Source organism: Delphinapterus leucas, chromosome 3 (genome assembly GCF_059928025.1).
Source record: "Delphinapterus leucas isolate spDelLeu-1000000601 "Yukka" chromosome 3, BTC_Dleu_Yukka2, whole genome shotgun sequence".
Taxonomy (NCBI): domain Eukaryota; kingdom Metazoa; phylum Chordata; class Mammalia; order Artiodactyla; family Monodontidae; genus Delphinapterus; species Delphinapterus leucas.
In genome coordinates, this window is record NC_143131.1 from 85,191,070 (window position 1) to 85,212,811 (window position 21,742).

General features: G+C 36.7%; 1 long non-coding RNA gene across 1 annotated transcript in view; it reads left to right on the forward strand.

Moving 5' to 3' along the window:
* Positions 1-3,816: 3,816 nt before the first annotated feature.
* LOC149749599 (uncharacterized) overlaps positions 3,817-21,742 on the forward strand; it is a 156,494-nt gene continuing 138,568 nt past the window's right edge. Inside the window, exons 1-2 of the long non-coding RNA XR_016392456.1 lie at positions 3,817-6,135; positions 18,355-18,453. This is a non-coding gene — a long non-coding RNA (uncharacterized LOC149749599). The remainder of the gene's footprint in view (positions 6,136-18,354; positions 18,454-21,742) is intronic.

A 21,742-nucleotide genomic window follows, 5' to 3' on the forward strand; every position in this document is an offset into this window, starting at 1 on the left:
TGGATCCTCCAGCCTGGCCACCTTTAGAGCTCAACAAACTCACATGAGTGAGTCCAGACAAAGGCAGATAGGACTGCTCAGCCAAGCCACAGAATCATGAGAAATACTAAATTATTGTTGTTTTAAGACATTAAGCTTTGGGTGGTTTGTTATGCGGCAGCAGATACCTAATATAACATAACAGAAATACTAAAAGCCTTTGGAAGCATTTTTATGCTTCAGCTAAATAGATGACTAAATTAAATGATGTGTTAATAAAATTTGCAAATACTAATAAGGTTTCATGGTGAGCTTTGGAGAGTTCCTTTTCTGTATTTAACCAATGAAGAAAACACAAAGGAGGAGTTGCCGTTCCATGCTAGAAAGTAAGCTTATGAAAATTACACCTCAGTGAAATAAATAAAAGGGCAAATAGTACCTTAAATAGTCCATGTAACTACAGAGAACAATTTATATGTGTATGAATTCTTGGCTTCTAGGAAAAGAAGTAACTGAAAAGAAGTCACTTTAGTGACTGTCAGGATGTGATTGAAAAAATGATGCCATTTTGTACTCTGGTCTAATTCTAAATGATTTTGTGGATCATAGCAGTTACTAACATTTACTGGAAAGGCTTGATGGAATGGAGCTCTGTTGGCTGAGTAGGGACTATGTTGTGCTTGTGGTGCTCCAAAAGTTTCAGAAAGTGGCAATGATTGGAAAGGGGAGGAGAAGCCCAAGAAAATAGATTCCTTATTTTTGGACTTTGCTTGAATCTATCATGTCCAAAGAGCCAGAGATACCTCATTTCCTTCTAACCATAGAGAGGAAATATCACATCCTGCCTTTAAAACTTGTAGCAGCAGAAATTTCAGTTTTGTTACAAAATGGAAAAAGAGACCTGAGAGATGTTCACAAATCACTGATTAAAAGAAATCCTTTTTGCATAGTACTGGGTACAGTAATACTGGTTCTTTGACCAAGTGATACATTGTCATACATAATCTACATATCTAGATTATACAAATTGGTAGCTCATGGGCCAAGTCTATATACCTTTGGGTATATTTTGTTTAGCCTGCATTGTGTATAAACATAGTGTGTTACAAAAATTGAGATGCCTTTTAAAAATCCAAGAGCTTTCACACAAAAATCCATACTTTCAGCATTTCTTGAAAATTGGATGATCTAACCACAGGTCTAAAGTGAGGGATAGCACCCACCTTAGATAGATCCCATATTCTCCAGCCAGCAGGCTACACTGATTACCTTATCCATCTGCTTGCTGTAGGCAAGTGCCAGCATTTATAGACTCATTTCAAAGGGGCAAGCATCCTGCTAATCTGGACTTACTGACTATTTAAACAGCAGTAAGTGGTTTGATTTCCCACAAGTGGAAAATGATCAGAAAAGGTCATTTACATATGAAATATCCATTTTAAGTCATTTCCACTACTAAAAAAGCCCCAGTTCAGGCAGAGCGTTCATAGGTTTAGGTAAAATGTTTTAGGGAATGCTTCACAGCTGATAAAGACTTGCTCCCACTCTGACGAGAGGAAGAGAGGAAAGTCCAGAGTTACTTGGATTGAAAGAGGACCTATGTTTTACTTTTGGTATCCCTTGGGGAACAAAGGCTGAGTCTGGGCAGAGAGAACCATAGACAGCTCCCCCTCAGAAGCACCAAAGACCTACAGACTTAGAGGGACCTGTTGAAAGGATATCATGTACATCACAGGCAACCTGAGTGAATGGTGTTTGAGGACAGGATACTCCACTCTCCACCTTTTCCCCAATGCCTTGGCTTGGTAGAAAATCCTAGAACTTTGACAGAATGCATTTAAAAGGATCAGGGAACCCAAAGAGAGCTCATATTAAGTTTCCCACAATCTCAGTGAAATGGTGCTTTGAGTCAGAAATTACTATAGAAAATAGAGGATTTATTTATTTAATTGAAGTATAGTGATTTAAAACGTTGTGTTAGTTTCTGTTGTACAGCAAAGTGATTCGGATATAAATATATATATATATATTCTTTTCCATTATGGTTTATTACAGAATATTGAATCTAGTTCCCTGTTCTACACAACAGGACCTTGTTTTTTATCCATCTTATATATAATACTTTGCATCTGCTAGTCTCAAACTCCCAATCCAACCCTCCCCTGCCCCCGACTTACTTACTTCCCTTAGTATGATAATCTCTAGGTCCATCCATGTAGCTGCAAATGGCATTATCTCACTCCTTTTTATGGCTGAGTAATATTTCATTGTATATGTATGCCACATCTTCTGTATCCATTCATCTGTTGATGGACATTTAGGTTGTTTCCATGTCTTGGCTACTGTAAATAGTGCTGCTGTGAACATTGGGGTGCATGTATCTTTTTGAATTATAGTTTTTTCTGGATATATGCTCAGGAGTGGGATTGCTGGATCATATGGCAACTCTGTTGTCAGTTTTTTGAGGAACCTCCATATTGTTCTCCATAGTGGCTGCACCAATTTACATTCCCACCAACAGTGTAGGTGGATTCCTTTTTTTTCCACACTAGAGGTTTTTATTATTAATACACCTAGAATTGTGGACTGAGATCCATGTCCATTATATTGTCAAAGAAATACACTTATTTTAGGAAGGAAAAAATATATTCCATTAAGTACAGTTAGTTTGTGTTTTCAAGGTATTGTATTATTTTTGTTCCTTAACACTAAGTTTACAAAATACATCCTGTGATTCTGCATTTGATTATTACACTGAATATTAGAATCGTGATCCCTAGAGTTAATTGCCTTCACATGTGTTTGGTCATTTGCTGCCAGCTGTGTCTTTGTTTTAAGAGCATCCTTATGTTTCTCCTTCATACCAGCCAGAAACGTTTCCAGCGCTATGCACAAGTAATGGCTCTTTAAATTACCACCATCCAGTCATCTGCCAAACAGGTTTTCTTCAAGAGTCAGCAAATGAACAGGACCTTCAAGGACTGCTCTCCAAATAAGTGGATCTTCTACTTTACATGGACTGAGTTCCCACTGGGAATTCCAGGCTTTTATTTCAGAGCATCAAGACACATTGTTGTTCATTCTTAAACCTTAGTTGAGAGTTCCAGTGGAAATTCTATCAATATGACAACTGTATTCACTCATTTATTTAAAAAATATATGTTGAATAGCAGCTATGTGCTCAGGATGCCATATAAGATCCAATAGCTGCTCTCTGGGAACTAACAACCTTCTGGGTGAGAGATGAATATGTGCATGATTATAAAGGGACATGAAAGTGCTATGGTGAAAGTAGGCACAAGGCAGCAAAGGACAAAAATTGGTGGGTGGGTGGGAAGTCAGAGTACAAAGGAGGTCAAGAAGCATTTTGCTGATGTAATATCCAAAGTATGTTTTGAAGTAAGGAGTTGGAATTATTTAAGAGGATAAACAAGGACCAAAACCTTGAATGCTGTATTAGGAAATTTGGACTTTACCCAGAACTGAGTGTGGTTCCATGTGGCACCAGTAAAGAATTCTAACCAAGAAGGGGGCTTGATCTGATTTCCCTTTTAGAATGAGCACTTTGGTGATAGTGTGGAGGATGAATTAGGAGCATGGTAAAGCCAGGGGAAAAAGATATGTCTTAGGAGGAAGTTAAAATAACTTAGATAATAAATTATAAGAATCAGAACTCAGGCACTAGAAGTAAGAATATACAGTGCCTGAGTTTTTTATATATATATATATATATATATATATATATATATATATATACACACACACACACACACACACACACACACACACATATATATATGAGGTAGACTCAAAAGATATTAAGAAGGAAGAGGATTTATGTTCTGAGGACTAGTTGTATGTATGGGGTGATAAAAGGAAGGAGTCAAGGATGATTTCAAATTTTCTGCTTGGGTAATTGGTTGTGTAATTGATCATTCACAATATTAATGAACAAGATGGAGGAACATCCCTTAGGAGACTGATGATTAATGAATCTTTGGACTTGTTGACTTTGTGGGGCCAGTAGAACAGTCACGTAGGGATTCTAGTTAGCATTTGGATATATGGGTCTGGAGAACATGGAAAAGCTGGTCTGGAAATAAATATTTTGGGTCCTTGGCACATAGAGGATAGCTAAAACCTTGAGAATGAATGAGATGATCAAATGAGTGTTTATAAAGGGAAAATAGAAGAGTACCAATTACAGATTTGTGGGGCACACTGACTGTTAAAGGATGGTCATTTGAAGAGGAGTGCGTAAAACACTTTTCTGAAAACAAGCAACTAGAAGAGCAAGAAGAAAACTAAGGGAAGGTGGAATTTGGGAGCAAATGGAAGAATGAATTGAGAGAGAAAGAGAAATTTCAGCTAGAACTAAAATTTCAAGGGCTAAATAGAGGCGCTGATTTATTTAGATTTTTTAAATTCCAATCCAATTAAAATAGATGAAAAATCCATTATGAAAAGAAGTGTAGCAAATGCCAAAGAAGTTTGAAAGTGACCTATGAAAATAATTAGCAAAGCAATTAGTTTTATTTAATGGTTGTAAAGTGAAGCAGAAGTGGGGGGAGGGATAAATTGGGAGACTGAGATTAACATACACACACTACTATATATATTGGGGTAGCCAAAATGTTCGTTCAGGTTTTCCATAAGTGGAAAATCCTGAGCGAATTTTTTGGCCAACCCAATATAAAACAGATAATTAATAAGGACCTACTGTATAGCACAGGAAACTCTACTCAATACTCTGTAATGGCCTATATGGGAAAAGGATCTAAAGAAGAGTGGATATATGTTTATGAATAATTGATTCACTTTGCTTTACAACAGAAACTAACACAATATTGTAAATCAACTATACTCCAATAAAAATTTTTTTAAAAGTAAAGCAAATGTATAAACCATCCAAAAATGTGTTCAGATAATGTTTTTGTAAATATTAGGATATGAGTTTAAATATTTCTGAAGTAAATGTCTTATTAATCTTGTTTTTGACAATTTCCATTGTTGCATCTGAAATTAACAGAAAACTATTTAAAGTATTCTATGGGGACAACAAATTTTAGCTTTAGCGCTATCCAGCATATCTGCTTCTGTAGCAGGAAAAAAGAGCAATTGTGAAATTTACCAATGCATTTACTAAAGCCAAGCATCACTTATTAGCTTGTTAAGGCTGCCATAACAAAATACTACAGACTGGGTGGCTTAAATAATATAAATTTATTTTCTCACAACTCTGGAGGCTAGAAGTCCAAGGTTAATATCAGCAGAGTTGGCTTCTTCTGGGCCTCTTTCCTTGGCTTGTAGATCACTATTTCCTCCCTATGTCTTCACATGGTCTTCCCTCTGTACACGTCTGTGTCCTAATCTCCCTTTTAGAAGAATACCAGTCATATTGGATTGGGGCTAACCCTAATGACCTCACTTTAACTTAGTTAGCTCTTGAAATACCCTATCTCCAAATACAGTCACATTCTGAGGTAATGAGAGTTAGGACTTCAACATATGAATTTTGGGAGGACAGAATTCAGCCCATAGCAATCACAAAAACCAATCTGCTTCAAAATTTTAATTTCTATTTATTGACAGAAAAAAGACTTTTCTTATATCATGTTTTGTACTTAATTTTAAATTTTAGAATGTGTATATTTTATCATAGGCATATTTTTGATTATTAATAAAGTATGTAATCATGTGTGGTAAAAGCACATTTCACTAATTCACTAGTGGATGCTATATAGTTATTTTTTAAACCATGGAATGATTGTATGGGAGAGTAAAGACAGCCACAAATTCTTCGACACTCTTTCCATTGAGAGGTAGGGGTCTCAAGTCAATGTCCCCTTCCTTTGAATTTGGGAGTGCTGTCTGTCTGCTTTGACCAGTATAAAATGACATAAGTGATGCTTTCTGAGATGTCAACCTTAAGATACTGGCAGCTTCTACTCAGGTCTCTTGGTATCCTCCCTTTAGGAGCCCTGGGCTGTCATGTCAGAAGTCCACTGCCCTGAGACTGCCATGCTGGAGAGGCCATGTAAAGGTGATCTGGTCAACAGTCTTCCTTCAGGCATCCTTGTCAAAGCATAGATATGTGAGTTAACTCATCTGAGATTTTCCACTGGCCAACTGAACACTACTAAGTGACCTCATATGGTAGGTAATGCTTGTAGAAATATTTTCTAAATTTGGTCTCTTGCAAATGAAAGCTAACCAAATATATTAGTGTACCAGTAATTTCAATATATAGAGTTGTCTAGGAGTGTATCTAAGTTCAAATATGAAAATGCTCTGTGCAGACCAATAAACTAGATCTCACTTTGGTTGTCATAGTTGTCATGGAATAATTGTGAGTCTGAATCCAAGGCCAAAGATTCCCTTTTATACTTTGTCATTCTACACCCTAGTATCAGAAAAAAGAAAGTGAGCCTATGGTAAATAGAAAATACAAGGCACCTGTGGATGCAGAGGAGTCACCAAATGTCTTAAATTGGTGTTTAGAGATCCTCACATTTAACAGCCAATTTACTCATTTGTCTTTAACGTCTCTTAATTAATTAATTAAAGACAAATGACCCAATTGAATATCAGAATAATGTAGTTTAATTTTAGAGTGTACTTTTTATTCCTAAAATAAGTCTGAGAACGAGCAACAAGAGCTGCAATAACCATTTTTACAACCATCTTTCCACCTATCCAATGGTGGTACATAAACTTGGAATTTGACAGTGATAGTTACCAGCTGTTATAGTTATGATTCCTATGATTAGAGCTTGTGCCTTTTCTTGGTGCCGCACACATATTAGTATTGAGGCTTCACATGGGCAGCAGGAGAATGCTGCAAGGGTAGATCACATGCTTTGTTTCCTTTGAGCAAGGTGTTGAGGAACAAATTGGCAGTAGGAATGTTTTGCCATGAATTCTGTGGATGGAAAAGAGAAGTAGAAATAGAAATGCATGAAAAATGTGTGGGGGTGACAATAAATAAAGGTGTAAACAAATTAAAATTTAAAAGTGGTGATTTCAGTTCTTTGGTAAATTGTTTATTTCTGTTTCATTATTTTTTCAGGGTTTTTCTCTTGCTCTTTCAATTAAGAGTAGTTCCTCTGCCTTTTCATTTTGCTTAACTTTCTCTGCCTTTATGAACTTAGGTGAAACAGTTACCTATTCTAGTCTTGAAGGGGTGTTCTTATGTGGGAGCATCCCTATACAGACTGTGTGTGCCCAGTGCCTTTGGTGGGAGAGCTAAATTTGATGTGGACACAAGTCACGTCTTTCCTCAGGGTGTGCTGGCAGCTATCACTTTGGTAGAGGGTGGAGCTGGAGACGGGGGGGCTAGAACTGGCGCCAGATGTGAGGTGAGACTTCTCCGTGTTCGGTGGCAATCATTGCCCTACTGAGGGTGGGGTCTGAATCCCTAGTTGCTGAAGCAGAAGCCTTGAGGGTTGGGCCCAACCTGACCGTTCCCTTTAAGGGTATGTTTTTCCCTTTCTTTGCACTGGGACCCTTGCTCCAGAGGGGAGAGTGCTAAAGCAAGTGGGGCCCATGCACATATAGAGGTCTGATGTGCTGCCTGTGCAGGCATCTATAGCTTAGCTCAGACACAGCCTTGGGTGTAAGTTCCCTTTGTCCTTCATAGCTGATCACTGCCCATAGCCTCCGCCACTGTTGCTGTGTTGTGTAACTGCTCTGCAGGGCTGGCAGTGCCCACATGGACTTTCAGCGTGTTTTGGGAGGTGAGCTATGTTGGAGCTGCCATCATCAGATATCTGGGCTGCTTCTGGTTCACTGCTTGAGTAAGTGACAACAGTGGCCACAGTCACCCCACCCAGGCTCTATCCCAGGACCAGGTTGCCTCTATGTCCAACAGTTGAGTCTTTCCCATAGGTAATAAAAATTTTAACTGAGTTAGGGAAAAGAATTAATGTAAACACTTAAACAAGGAACTAGAAAATATAAAAAAAGACCTAATCAGAAATGACGAATTCAATAGTTAAATAAAAAGCACACTAGGGGACTGCCCTGGTGGCACAGTGGTTAAGAATCCACCTGTGAATGCAGGGAACATGGGTTCGAGCCCTGGTCCAGGAAGATCCCACATGCCGCAGAGCAACTAGGGCTGTGTGCCACAACTACTGATCCTGCACTCTGGAGCCTGTGAGCCACAACTACTGAGCACGCATGCCACAGCTTCTGAGGCCTGCATGCCTAGAGCCTGTGCTCCGCAATGGGAGAGACCACCGCAGTGAGAAGCCATTCACCACGATGAAGAGTGGCCCCCACTTGCCACAAGTAGAGAAAGTCCGCATGCATCAATGAAGACCCAACACTGCCAAAAATAAATAAATGGATAAATTTATTAAAAAAAAAAACACACTAGAAGGAGTAAATAGCCGACTAGGTGGTACAGAAGAATGCATAAGTGCTCTGGGAGATAGAATGATGGAAATCACCCAATTAGAACAGCAAAAAGAAAAACCAATTTTAAAAATTGAAAGCAATTTAAGAGATCTCTAGGTTAACATTAAGCATACCAACCTTTGCATTATAGGGGTCCCAGAAGGAGAAGAGAGAAAGAGAAGGGGATCAAAAATGTATTTGAGGAAATTATGGCTGAAAATTTCCCAAGCCTGAAGATGGAAACAGATATCCAGGTACAGGAAGCACACAGGTTCCCAAACAAGAAGAACTCAAACAGACCCATACCAAGACACATCATAAGTAAAATGGCAAAAGTTACAAAGAGAATTCTAAAGGCAGCAAGAGGAAAACAGAGTCATATATGAGGGAATCCCCATAAGCCTATCAGCTGATTTCTCTGCAGAAACTTTGCAGGCCAGAAGGGAGTGGCATGATATATTCAAAATTCTGAAAGGGAAAAACCTGCAACCTAAAATACTCTACCAGCAAGATTATCGTTTAGAATAGGAGAGATAAAGAACTTCTCTAACAAGCAAAAACTAAAAGAGTTCATCAATACTAAACCTACACTAAAAGAAATATGAAGGTTTTTCTCTAAGTGGAAAAGAAGAATCTACAGGAAAGGGAAAATCCCACTAGGAAATGCATATATGTGGTAAGGGTTGAAGATCAATCACTTAAATAAGCCAGTCTGAAGATTAAAAGACAAAAAATTGTAAATCAACTATAACTACAATGAACAGTTAAAGGTTTAAAATGAAGATGTAAAATATAATATCAAAGACACAAAATGTGGGGGAGGGGAGTAAAAAAATGTAGATCTTTTAGAGTTTGAACTTCAATGACCACCAGTTTAAAATAAGTAGATATAGTTATAGGTCAACATGTATGAACCGCATGGTAACCACAAATCAAAAACTTACAATATGTTCACAAAAACTAAAAAGGAACAGAAGCATACTACTAAAAAAAAGTATCAAAGCACAAAAGAAGAAACAAAAAGAAGAAATGAACAGAGAAGAACTACAAAATCAATGGGAAAACAAGAAATAAAATGGCAATAAGTACATACATATCGATAATTACTTTAAATGTCAATGGAGGGACCTCCCTGGTGACACAGTGGTTAGGAATCTGCCTGCCAAAGCAGGGAACACAGGTTTGAGCCCTGGTCCAGGAAGATCCCACCTGCTGTGGAGCAACTAAGCCCATGTGCCACAACTACTGAGCCTGTGCTCTAGAGCCCACGTGCCACAACTACTGAAGCCCACGCACCTAGAGCTTGTGCTCTGCAACAGGAGATGCCACTGCAATAACAAGCTCTCACACCACAACAAAGAGTACCCCTGCTCTCCGCAACTAGAGAAAGCCCACACGCAGCAATGAAGACCCAGTGCAGCCAAAAATAAAATAAATAAACTTATAAAAAAACAAAGTCAATGGACTAAATGCTCCAATCTAAAGACAGTAGATGGCTGATTGGATTAAAAAAACAAACAAACAAAAAAACCCCAAGACCCTTCTATATGCTGCCTAAAAGAGACTCACTTAAGGGAAAAAGACACACAGACTGAAAGTGAGGGGGTAGAAAAAGATATTTAATGCAAATGGAAACAACAAGAAAAAAGGGTAGCAATACTCATATCAGAAAAAATAGGCTTTAAAACAAAAGCTATAACAAAAGACAAAGCAAGGCATTACATAATGATAAAGGGATCAATACAGGAAGAGGAAAGTACGCTCATTAACATATATGCACCCAATACAGGAACACCTAAATATGTAAAGCAAATACTAAGAGACATAAAAGGAGAAACTGACAATAATACAATAATAGTAGGGGACTTTAACACACCCTTACATCAATGAACAGATCATCCAGACAGGAAATCAATAAGGCAACAGTGATCTTAAATGACACAATAGACAGCAGGACTTAATAGATATCTACAGGACATTATATCCCCAAATAGAAGAATATAAATTCTTTTCAGGTGCACATGGAATGTTCTCCAGGATAGATCACATGCTAGGCCATAAAACAAACCTCAACAAAATTAAGAGGATAGAAATTATATCAAGCATTTTTTCCAACCACAACAGTATGAAACTAGAAATGAATTACAGAAAGAAAAATGGAAAAAGAACAAACATGTGGGGCTAAACAACATGCTTCTAAAAAACCAATGGGTCAATAAAGAAATCAAAGAGGGAATCAGAAAATACCTCCAGATAAATGAAAATGGAAACAAAACACTCTAAGATCGATGGGATGCAGCAAAAGCAGTTCTAAGAGGGAAGTTTACAGTGATACAGGCCTTCCTTAAGAAACAAGAAAAATCTCAAATAAACAGCCTAATCTACCACATAAAGGAATTAGAAAAAGAACAAACAAACCTCAAAGACAACAGAAGGAAGGAAATAAAAAGATCTGAGAGAAAATAAATAAAACAGAGATTAAAAATGGAAAAGATTGATGAAACCAAAAGGTGGTTTTTCTGAAAAGATAAACGAAATTGAAAAACATTTAGCCAGGCTCATCAAGAAGAGAAGAGAGAGGACCCAAATAAATAAAATAACAAGAAATGAAAGGAGAAATAACAGTCAATATCACAGAAATACAAAAAAATCACAAGAGATTACTATGAACAGTTATGTGCTCCCAAATTGGACAGCCTAGAAGAAATTGACAAATTTCTAGAAGTATACAACTTGCCAAGACTGAATTAAGAAGAAACAGATAATTTGAACAGATCAATCACTAGTAGTAAAATTGATTTTGTAACAAAAAAAACCTCCCAGCAAACAAAAGCCTAGGACCAGACAGCTTCACAGGGCAATTCTACCAAACATATAAAGAATTGATACTTATGCTTCTCAAATTATTCCAAAAAATTGAAGAGGGTGGAACACTCTATAATACAAGGGAATGCTAGCCACAAAAAAGAATAAAATTCTTCCCTTTGCAACAGTGTGGATAGACCTGGAGAATATTATGCATAGTGAAATAACTCAGACAGAGAAAAATAAATTACTGTATGATATCACTTATATGTGGAATCTAAAAAATAATACACATGAATGTACATAGCAAAACAGAAACAGACTCACAGACATAGAAAACAAACCAGTGGTTACCAGTGGGGAGAGGGAAGGGGAGAGGAACAAGTTAAGGGTATGGGATTAAGAGATACAAACTACTATGTATAAAATTGATAAGCAACTGGGATATATTGTATAGCACAGAGAATTATAGCCATTATCTTGAAACTGCTTTTAATGGAGTATAATCTGTGAAAATACTGAAGCACCATGCTGTACACCTGAAACATATAATATTGTAAATCAAATATACTTCAATTAGAAAAAATAAATAAAAGCGGCAATTTCAGATACTTGTATATCTATAAAGGAAATAAATGAGGTGGTGTAACAGAATAACAGTTTCTTGTGATAGGATGGTTGGGGCAGGCCCTCAGAGGATATTCAGTTGTACAGGTAAGAACTGGAACTCTGTGGTTTCTACTGATGCTTCCCTAGTAAACTGGAAAATTCTTCCTTTCCTAGATACATGCATGGGCTTCAAAAATTTACCAATCCTTGACAGATTAATGGTTAGTTTTCATGGCGATATTAGTAACACACATTCCAAAAGTAACATAATTGCACAGTTTGCAGACTCTATTATTTTGTTTAAAATACAGAATTCCTGAAAAGATCAAATCAGGATAATTACTTTAAATAAGTAAAAAAGAATAGTTAATATTTATAAGCATTTACTAAAAGTCTAGCAGTGGCGTAAACACTCTATGTATTAATTTCATTTTTATAGTGGTTACCAAAATTGGTGCTAACACCAATGTTGTTCATGTTAAAGAAAGAAAATTCCAGACCAATATCACTGATGAATATAGATGCAAAAATCCTCAACAAAATACTAGCAGACAGAATCCAACAGCACATTAAAAGCATCATACACCATGATCAAGTGAAATTTATCCCAGGGATGCAAGGATTCTTCAATATACACAAATCAATCAATGTGATACACCAAATATTAACAAACTGAAGAATGAAAACCATATGATCATCTCAATAGATGCAGAAAAAGTTTTGACAAAATTCAACACTCATTGATGATAAAAACTCTCCAGAAAGTGGGCATAGAGGGAACCTACCTCAACATAATAAAGGCCATATTCGACAAACCCACAGCAAACGTCATTCTCAATGGTGAAAAACTGAAAGCATTTCCTCTAAGATCAGGAACAAGACAAGGATGTCCACTCTCGCACTATTATTCAACATAGGTTTGGAAGTGCTAGCCATGGCAATCAGCGAAGAAAAAGAAATAAAAGGAATATAAATTGGAAAAGAAGAAGTAAAACTGTCACTGTTTGCAGATGGCATGATGCTATACATAGAGAATCCTAAAGGTGTCACCAGAAAACTACTAGAGCTAATCAATGAATTTAATAAAGTTGCAGGATGCAAAATTAATGCACAGAAATCTCTTGCATTCCTATACACTAATGATGAAAAATCTGAAAGAGAAATTAAGGAAACACTCCCATTTACCATTGCAACAAAAAGAATAAAATACCTAGGAATAAACCTACCTAGGGAGACAAAGGACCTGTATGCAGAAAACTATAAGACACTGATGAAAGAAATTAAAGATGATACAAATAGATGGAGAGATATACCATGTTCTTGGATTGGAAGAATCAACATTGTGAAAATGACTATGCTACCCAAAGCAATCTACAGATTCAATGCAATCCCTATCAAATTACCAATGGCATTTTTTACAGAACTAGAACAAAAAATCTTAAAATTTGTATGGAGACACAAAAGACCCCGAATAGCCAAAGCAGTCTTGAGGGAAGAAAATGGAACTGGAGAAATCAGACTCCCTGACTTCAGACTATACTACAAAGCTACAGTAATCAAGACAATATGGTACTGGCACAAAAACAGAAATATAGATCAATGGAACAGGATAGAAAGCCCAGAGATAAACCCACACACCTATGGTCAACTAATCTATGACAAAGGAGGCAAGGATATACAATGGAGAAAAGACAGCCTCTTCAATAAGTGGTGCTGGAAAAACTGGACAGCTACATGTAAAAGAATCAAATTAGAACACTCCCTAACACCATACACAAAAATAAACTCAAAATGGATTAGAAACCTAAATTTAAGACCGGACACTATAAAACTCTTAGAGGAAAACATAGAAAGAACACTCTTTGACATAAATCACAGCAAGATCTTTTTTGATCCACCTCCTAGAATAATGGAAATAAAAACAAAAATAAACAAATGGGACCTAATGAAACTTAAAAGCTTTTGCAAAGCAAAGGAAACTACAAACAAGACGAAAAGACAACCCTCAGAATGGCAGAAAATATTTGCAAACGAATCAACAGATAAAGGATTAATCTCCAAAATATATAAACAGCTCCTGCAGCTCAATATTAAAAAAACAAACAACCCAATCCAAAAATGAGCAGAAGACCTAAACAGACATTTCTCCAAAGAAGACATACAGATTGCCAAGAAGCACATGAAAAGCTGCTCAACATCACTAATTATTAGAGAAATGCAAATCAAAACTACCATGAGGTATCACCTCACACCAGTTAGAATGGGCATCATCAGAAAATCTACAAACAACAAATGCTGGAGAGGGTGTGGAGAAAAGAGGACCCTCCTGCACTGTTGGTGGGAATGTAAATTGGTACAGCCACTATGGAGAACAGTATGGAGGTTCCTTAAAAAACTAAAAATAGAACTAGCATATGATGCAGCAATCCCACTACTGGGCATATACCCTGAGAAAACCATAATTCAAAAAGACACATGCACCCCAATGTTCATTGCAGCACTACTTACAATAGCCAGGTCATGGAAGCAACCTAAATGCCCATCGTCAGACAAATGGATAAAGGAGATGTGGTACATATATACAATGGAATATTACTCAGCCATAAAAAGGAATGAAATTGGGTCATTTGTAGAGACATGGATGGACCTAGAGACTGTCATACAGAGTGAAGTAAGTCAGAAAGAGAAAAACAATATCGTATATTAACGCATATTTGTGGAACCCTGAAAAATGATACAGATGAACTGGTTTGCAGGGCAGAAATGGAGACACAGATGTAGAGAACAAATGTATGGACACCAAGGGGGGAAAGTGGCGGGGAGTGGGTGGTGTGGTGTGATGAATTGGGAGATTGGGATTTACATATATACACTAATATGTATAAAATGGATAACTAATAGGAACCTGCTGTATAAAAAATAAATAAAATTCTAAAATTCAAATAAATAAATAAATAAACCCAATATGTTCATGCTAGAGATGAAGACAGTTAGACCAAGAGAAGAAAATAATTTGCCTCTTGTCACATAGCTAGGAAGTAGAGGAGCTGGCATACAAACCCCACAGTCAGACTACTTTCCATCACACTACTCTGCCTTCACAGAATAGCATCCTGTGCATTCAAGGCTTTGATGGGACAGTATCAGTTGAGAAATCTTTTGTATATGATGGAAAGTTTTTGAGGGTGGTACTCTACTTTTTTCAGGGCCAAAGAGAATCTTTAACTTGTCCTTGAGGATTCAAAAGAAAATAAAGATGTAATTTTTTTTACAGAAAAACTACACTGAGGAAAATGTATTATATCCAAGCAATATTTTGTGTAAACAGTTAATAAATCAGAAAAGAAAGAAAAATGTTAACAGTAATTTAGTAGCAAATGGGGCATTTGATCTGCAGCTCCCAGATGAATTCCCAAACAATGTGAATAATTTATTTTAGGAAGATGAAATGATATGGGTTATGTAATGCTTGATGAGAAATTGCAGTTGTAATTGGGAAAATTGCTTATACTTAGCAGGGTCACCAGTGAGGAAGGAGCGGTCCCAGGATATCATTTTCCACCTTGAGAATCTTGGCCGAAGTAGTGCCTGAGTGCTTTCTGCCCAGCTGCAATCAAACTAGTGTAGCTGAAGTTAGCTTCATTTCCTGAGACCTGAAAAGGCTTTTGACTATCTAGCCTCTGTGCTATTTTGTGAGAGGTTGTGCTCCAATCACAGCTCCTCATTTTAGAGCTGCAGTACTAGATTTGCACAGATGCAAGCCTCTCCCAGAGAGAGAGAGCTGTCAGGTTGTATGGCAGCTCAGTTGCTCCTTGGAATTCATGCCCTAAGGGACAAGCACTCCATAGAGCATTTTGAAAGCTGGCAGCTTACTGTTGGCAGCTGAATTTTGACATTTCAGGCTATTATCAGAACTCTCTCAAACAGCTGAAACTGTAGGTATCTGACAGTTAAGCCTTCTGTGAGGCATGTTTATCTGGCAGGAAGAATGCTATCAGTTGCCTTATTATTCTATTATCCTGTACATTTCAGTTGCTTTTTGTTAATCACCTAAAATTAATGCATTGTTAAAATATGTCAAATGACAAGGCAAGATAAAGAGCCAGGGTTCAGATTTTAGCCTCATGACCATGCTGAATTTAAAGATATGGAAAAAGTTATCACTGGGCTTCTGAGAAATATAAAAAGTAATACAAGAATCCACATATTTGATTGTCCCTGTTAAAGCTCACACTTAGTCCTTCCTGTGGACTTAGAAAGAGGTAATGAAAAACCGTATTTCTTCCCAAGCTAGAGCTGACCCACTTGGATATGTTGGTATCTGAAAACATATTTTATCCAAATAAGGAGCCAAGGTGATTTTACTTTATTTTATACAATGTGAGCAACTTAATTTTCATTCCATTAAATGCTGAAAAAAAATCAATATCTGATAGATGAAAAAGGTCAGAGTTAGAAGAGCTATTTGGAAAAGAATAGTATGTCAGAGAAAGAAGAGTTGGGATTATTTTTATTTAGCAAAAGGAAGAATAATCTGTAGCTATGTTTATTTCCTATACAAACTATGTATTTTTCTTAGTGAAGACAAAAATGAAATTGCATTAGTAATGGTAAAAGAATATGGCCCTTTAGTTTCTAGAAAAATTGGTTGAAAACATAATATCTTTATCTCCTTTGGAAAACCACATCTCACTCCCCCCATGCTAACAATCAAGTCAACTCAGAGACTTAAGGAACTTAGTCCCAGCCCAGTATAACCCTCATCAAAGAATGCAGAAAAGAATGCTACCTTCTGCTTAAATACTGGATAAGCACAAATTGAAATAAGTCATTAAAGTAATTATCCAACCAAATCTCCCTGGTTGCCACAAACTGAATATAAGATTGTAGAAATCTTTGATGTCCTCTTATTCATGACGGAGAGCTGAATTTGATAAAACAGCTTTGAGATGAGTCATAATCATATTCTCTATGCATGTACACAGCACCAGTCAGTCAGTCCGTGCAGTAAATTTAACTTCCTCAAAACAATGCTCAGTGAAAAAAAAAGAAAGAAATATGTTTATCTGGAGTTTTCTCATGAGTTAAGTTTTACAGAGATACAAATTTTAAATTAATCAGTGCTCCAGTCTGGTCTGTAGGCTAAGTTGTATCGTAGTTTTGTAATGACACTAATAATAAACAGCGACAGCATCTAACCGCTAAAATAATGTGTATGATGTAGTAGGCATGGCTTAAAGTCATACGTGCACACACATACATATGCCTCATATATACATATGTGTATATATATACACATACGTATACTATTTAATCCGCAAGACATCCTTGATATTGGTAGATGCTATTATTATCCCATTTTGCAAAGAAGGAAATAGAGGCTCAAAGAGCTTGAACAATTTGTCCAGTGTCACAAAATCGTAAGGGTGGTATTTAAATCTGGACCATCTGACTGTAAAGCCTGTGCTATTTATTTATCACTACATAAATAGTCACCAGAACATTAATATGTTGAGATATATTCATTTGAAGCCTATCTGCAATACAAGAATTTCAAAATTCTATATGAGCGCCTTCAAAAATGTGGTCAATATAGTAAAGCAGAATAACCACAATAGAAGTGATATTTTCAATGCTTCCATATAAAAATGTCTGGAGGCATAGCTGGTAATGGAAAAATATTGATTGTGAGTTTAAAAGGTGATGAACTTCAGTATTGATAACAGACAAATTTATATTCCTAACGTTTTCCTCTCTATTTGCAAATTCCCCTTTCCACATTCGAAAAGCTGGTTTTTAGAAGTGATGACAGAAGTGTTACAGAGTCAGGCCTAATAACAGCTGTTAGCTCAGATTAGCCCAAGTGAAAATGTCCCTCAGTTTCTGCTGCACATCTGTCATAGTTTTTTGTGTGTGTGCGTGTGGATAGTGGGTTATAGGATGGTGTATGGGATTTTTTCCCTATATTTAAAATATTTTTCTGTATTTTCTTTTTTTATTACTTTGCCTCATTTCCTGGAAGTTTTTCTGTTAATGCATGGTAACCACTTAGCTTCAAGCAGACACCTAGGAGTAAATAAAAATATGAATGCTTCCATCTATTAAAGATTTATTTGGATTTCAGACTATCTTGGCATTATTATTTTTGTACATGAAAATGATTTTTTCTATATTATCATGCACCTCTGCATCTTAGAGTGCTTAATTAGAGCTATTAATTGCAATATTAAGGTAAACTAGGTTTGACAGGTAAATTCTCTCTTTTTATTAAGATGTCTGTGTACTTTGGTCAGAAAATTTAATGATACTTTCTCATTTATTTTATTAGTAGTTTAAAACAAAACAAAGAACAATTGGGTGGCAAAAGTGTGAGATCTTTAAATAGCTTAATTTTGTCTTTGCCAAAGGGCTTTTAGGAAACATATGTATTTATTCATACATAGTCAGCTCCTTATTTACATTTCTCACTATCAAGATAGGAAGGCCCTTTATTTGGAATTTCTACTGGAAAAAGTGACATCAAGAATGATCACCAACAGACTCCTCTGAATCTCTTAACAGGGCTGCCTTCTTAGGGACAGCTGCAACCCCCATTCCCTCACGCATGAGCTGCCTTGGGTTACGTGGTCAATACAGAGAAGAGAAGTAACTACAATAGAGGTAATATTTTCAATGTTTCAAATACAAAAATGTCTGGAGGCAGAGCCGGTAATGGAAAAATATTGATTTGGGATGAGCTGAAGTTCATCAGGACTGATAATAGCCACCTTTACACCTCAAGAGCTCTACAAAGTCTGGCTTCTGGCCAATTCTGGCTCCATCTAGGAGGCAGCCATGAGAAATAGAAAGGCCATGGGTTTATACTCAGGCTCTAAAAGTTCTCAAATTCCATTCCAAATGGCACCAGAGATTTGAAATTTGTTTCTACAATATCTAAGCTTCAGTCTCCTTATCATTAAATTGGGAGTAAATGTATATTTTTAAATTTTTTCCAAGGACTAAAATGAAGTGAAAAGACTAAAATGAGATGAAACTTTCTGGGTCTCTCAATAAATATATCTATTTCCAGTTTGCTAGAAGTCTGAAAACAGTTTCCGTTTTTGGAATAATGATAAAAATAAAGATATTGATGAAGATATATTTTTGTTGGGTCAAGTAATATTTACATTAGTCAGGACTCTTCCTTCTGGAATTTATAATACTTTCCATCAGTGTTTTTCAAAGTGTGCTTCTATGGACCACCCGCATCAGAATCACTTGGAGTACTTAGCAAAACGTCAGGTTATCAATCTCTACACTGGACTTACTGAATCATGATTCCTGGGGAAGGTGCTTGGATGAATATGTATTTAACAACATCCCCAGAGGAATTTTTTCCCCTACACTAAAGTTGCAGAAGCATTGCCTATTTATGTGTGTGTGTATCTTTATATTTTATGCATCATAAATCGTGACACATGCTGTCACCCTGCTCATAGAAGCCTTGTTAGATATAAAGAACAAGAATAAGTAACATCTCCTTTGTATTGATGGGAAAACTGAGATCTAGAGAAGTTAAGTTTCTCACCCAAGGTTACAAAGACAATAAGAGGCAGAATTTAGATCTACATTAAGGGTTTCTAGTCCAGACTATATCTATTTAGACTATATCTCACCGATTCTCCTACATGAAAGGATGCTAGATGCACATGGTTTGGGGCTGCAGGTAAGTCTTTCTACTCTACAATATTTTATTCTATAGGCAATATTAAAGATTTTTAAGTATTAGAATAACTTAATCAGATCTGTGTTCTAAGAGGCAGCCTAGAAAATTTGGAGAGAGGAGAAACTGAGTCCAGGAAGTCAATTGGGAGACTGATGTTCTTTCTACCACATGAGCAATATATGCTAGGTTATTTATGCCAAAAATTCTCAAGTTGCATCCCAGAAGGCACTGGAAATTAAATATTTTTGGAACAAGATATAGTTGTGAAACCCAGAACATGGTTCTCTATGGTTGTCATTAATCACATTAGTATGGCTGGCTCCTCTAAGTTGTGAGCTCTATGAAAATAGAGCCATATTTCATTCATCTTTGTATGCTCAGAATCTAGTTTAGTGTTAGCTGTATGGTTTCATTAAATATGTTTGTTGTTTGTTTAATAAACTTGAGTGAATGACAGTAAAAACTTTTTTTTTTTTTTTGCGGTACGCGGGCCTCTCATCGCTGCGGCCCCTCCCGCCGCGGAGCACAGGCTCTGGAGGCACAGGCCCAGTGGCCACGGCTCACGGGCCCAGCCGCTCCGCGGCACATGGGACCCTCCCGGACCCGGGCACGAACCCGCACCCCCTGCATCGGCAGGCAGACTCCCAACCACTGCGCCACCAGGGAAGCCCTAAAAACATTTTTTATGTTGGCAAATGTAATTTATTATTCACATACATGGCCCATTATGTATAAACTCATTATATGCCAACATAGAGATTTAGTTACATTTACTCATCACAACTGCCCCATTTTAATAACCCCTATTTTGCACATGAGAAACACAGAGTGGTTAAGTAATTTACCCAAGTTGGTCGCGTGTTTAAGCTCTAACCCTAGTGGAATTGGTATTTGAATTAGGTATCCTGGTTCCAAAGCCTTGTTATGTTACATTATGTACATAAATTTATCATTATATTTCAATTTCTTATTTTTTTAACCTTATTTCATATTGGTATAAATTGGAGTCTAATAGGTGTACCATATGCTGTGTAACAAACATGTAAAATATCAGTGGCTTGACCCAATAAAAGTTTACTTCATACTCAAAGTTTAATATGGCTTAGATGACATTCCTGTGTGGCTCTCATCCAAAAGATGACTCAGTGACCTGGGCTGCTTTCATCTCGTAACTATGCCAGCTGGAACAGGTGTCCTCCAGGGTTGAGCAGGCAGGGGAAGAGAAAGGAAGGAGACATATCGGCTCTTAATTGTCTTGGTCTGTAAGGTCACATGTCACATCCGTGCACATTTCATTGGGTAGCACCATTCACACAGCCCAAGTTAACTGAAAGAAAGGCTGGGAAATGTAAATGTGTCTGGAACCTGGAATGTAGAAAAAAAAATTATAAAACAAATGATACTTCTATTCCCCCTATCATTCAGGAAATTACAAAGGTTTTAGGAGCTCTGTGCTAGGAAGTCAGCATAGAGACTTAATTTACATTTCTTATTAAGTCATACAAAGTGACTTAATATACATGGTATAATACAGGTAAGGGGAAGAGGGTGGGCAGTAGTGTGCTGGAAATATTTAACACCCAGCTTGCTGAAAAAAGGTATGCCAGTGTGTATATACATTAGCTTATTATCAATTTTTCTGATATAAATGTTGGGTAGCATACTCTTTATAAGAAATAAAATAAAGTATAAAATCCTCTTCATTATTCAGAATGCTTTCATTGATTTCTGCTAAACATTTTTGTCCCTAGTCAACTATGATTTCAGTTGATGAGCAGGTACAGTTATGACATGAATGTCATGTTACAACATCAATATAGTGAAAAAACAAAAATGTATTTTGAAACTTCATTTATTTCTCAGTGATGTAAGTTACATTTTTGCTGACTCAGGTAACAGTTTTCAAATACTTTCAAATAGAAGAACATTTTGAATTTTCACAATGTGACAGCTACAGACATGACACACTTTTAATTCTAATCAACACTACTAACAGCTCCTCCGTCACTTTCTTAAGTCTTGACAATCATCAAAACAATAAATTAAGCCCTGATTTGTAGCAATTTGCTGATTTCCATGGTGTAAATACTTTCACCATGGCAGATTCCAGGCATCCAATGTGATATCGAATGCGGAGTTGGGAAGGGATGCTCAGTAGCTCACCATTATATAGTGTTCCCATGATAATAATAGACGTAAACAACCTTGAGAGCATAAATAACAGTAAGGTGTAATAAAATCATA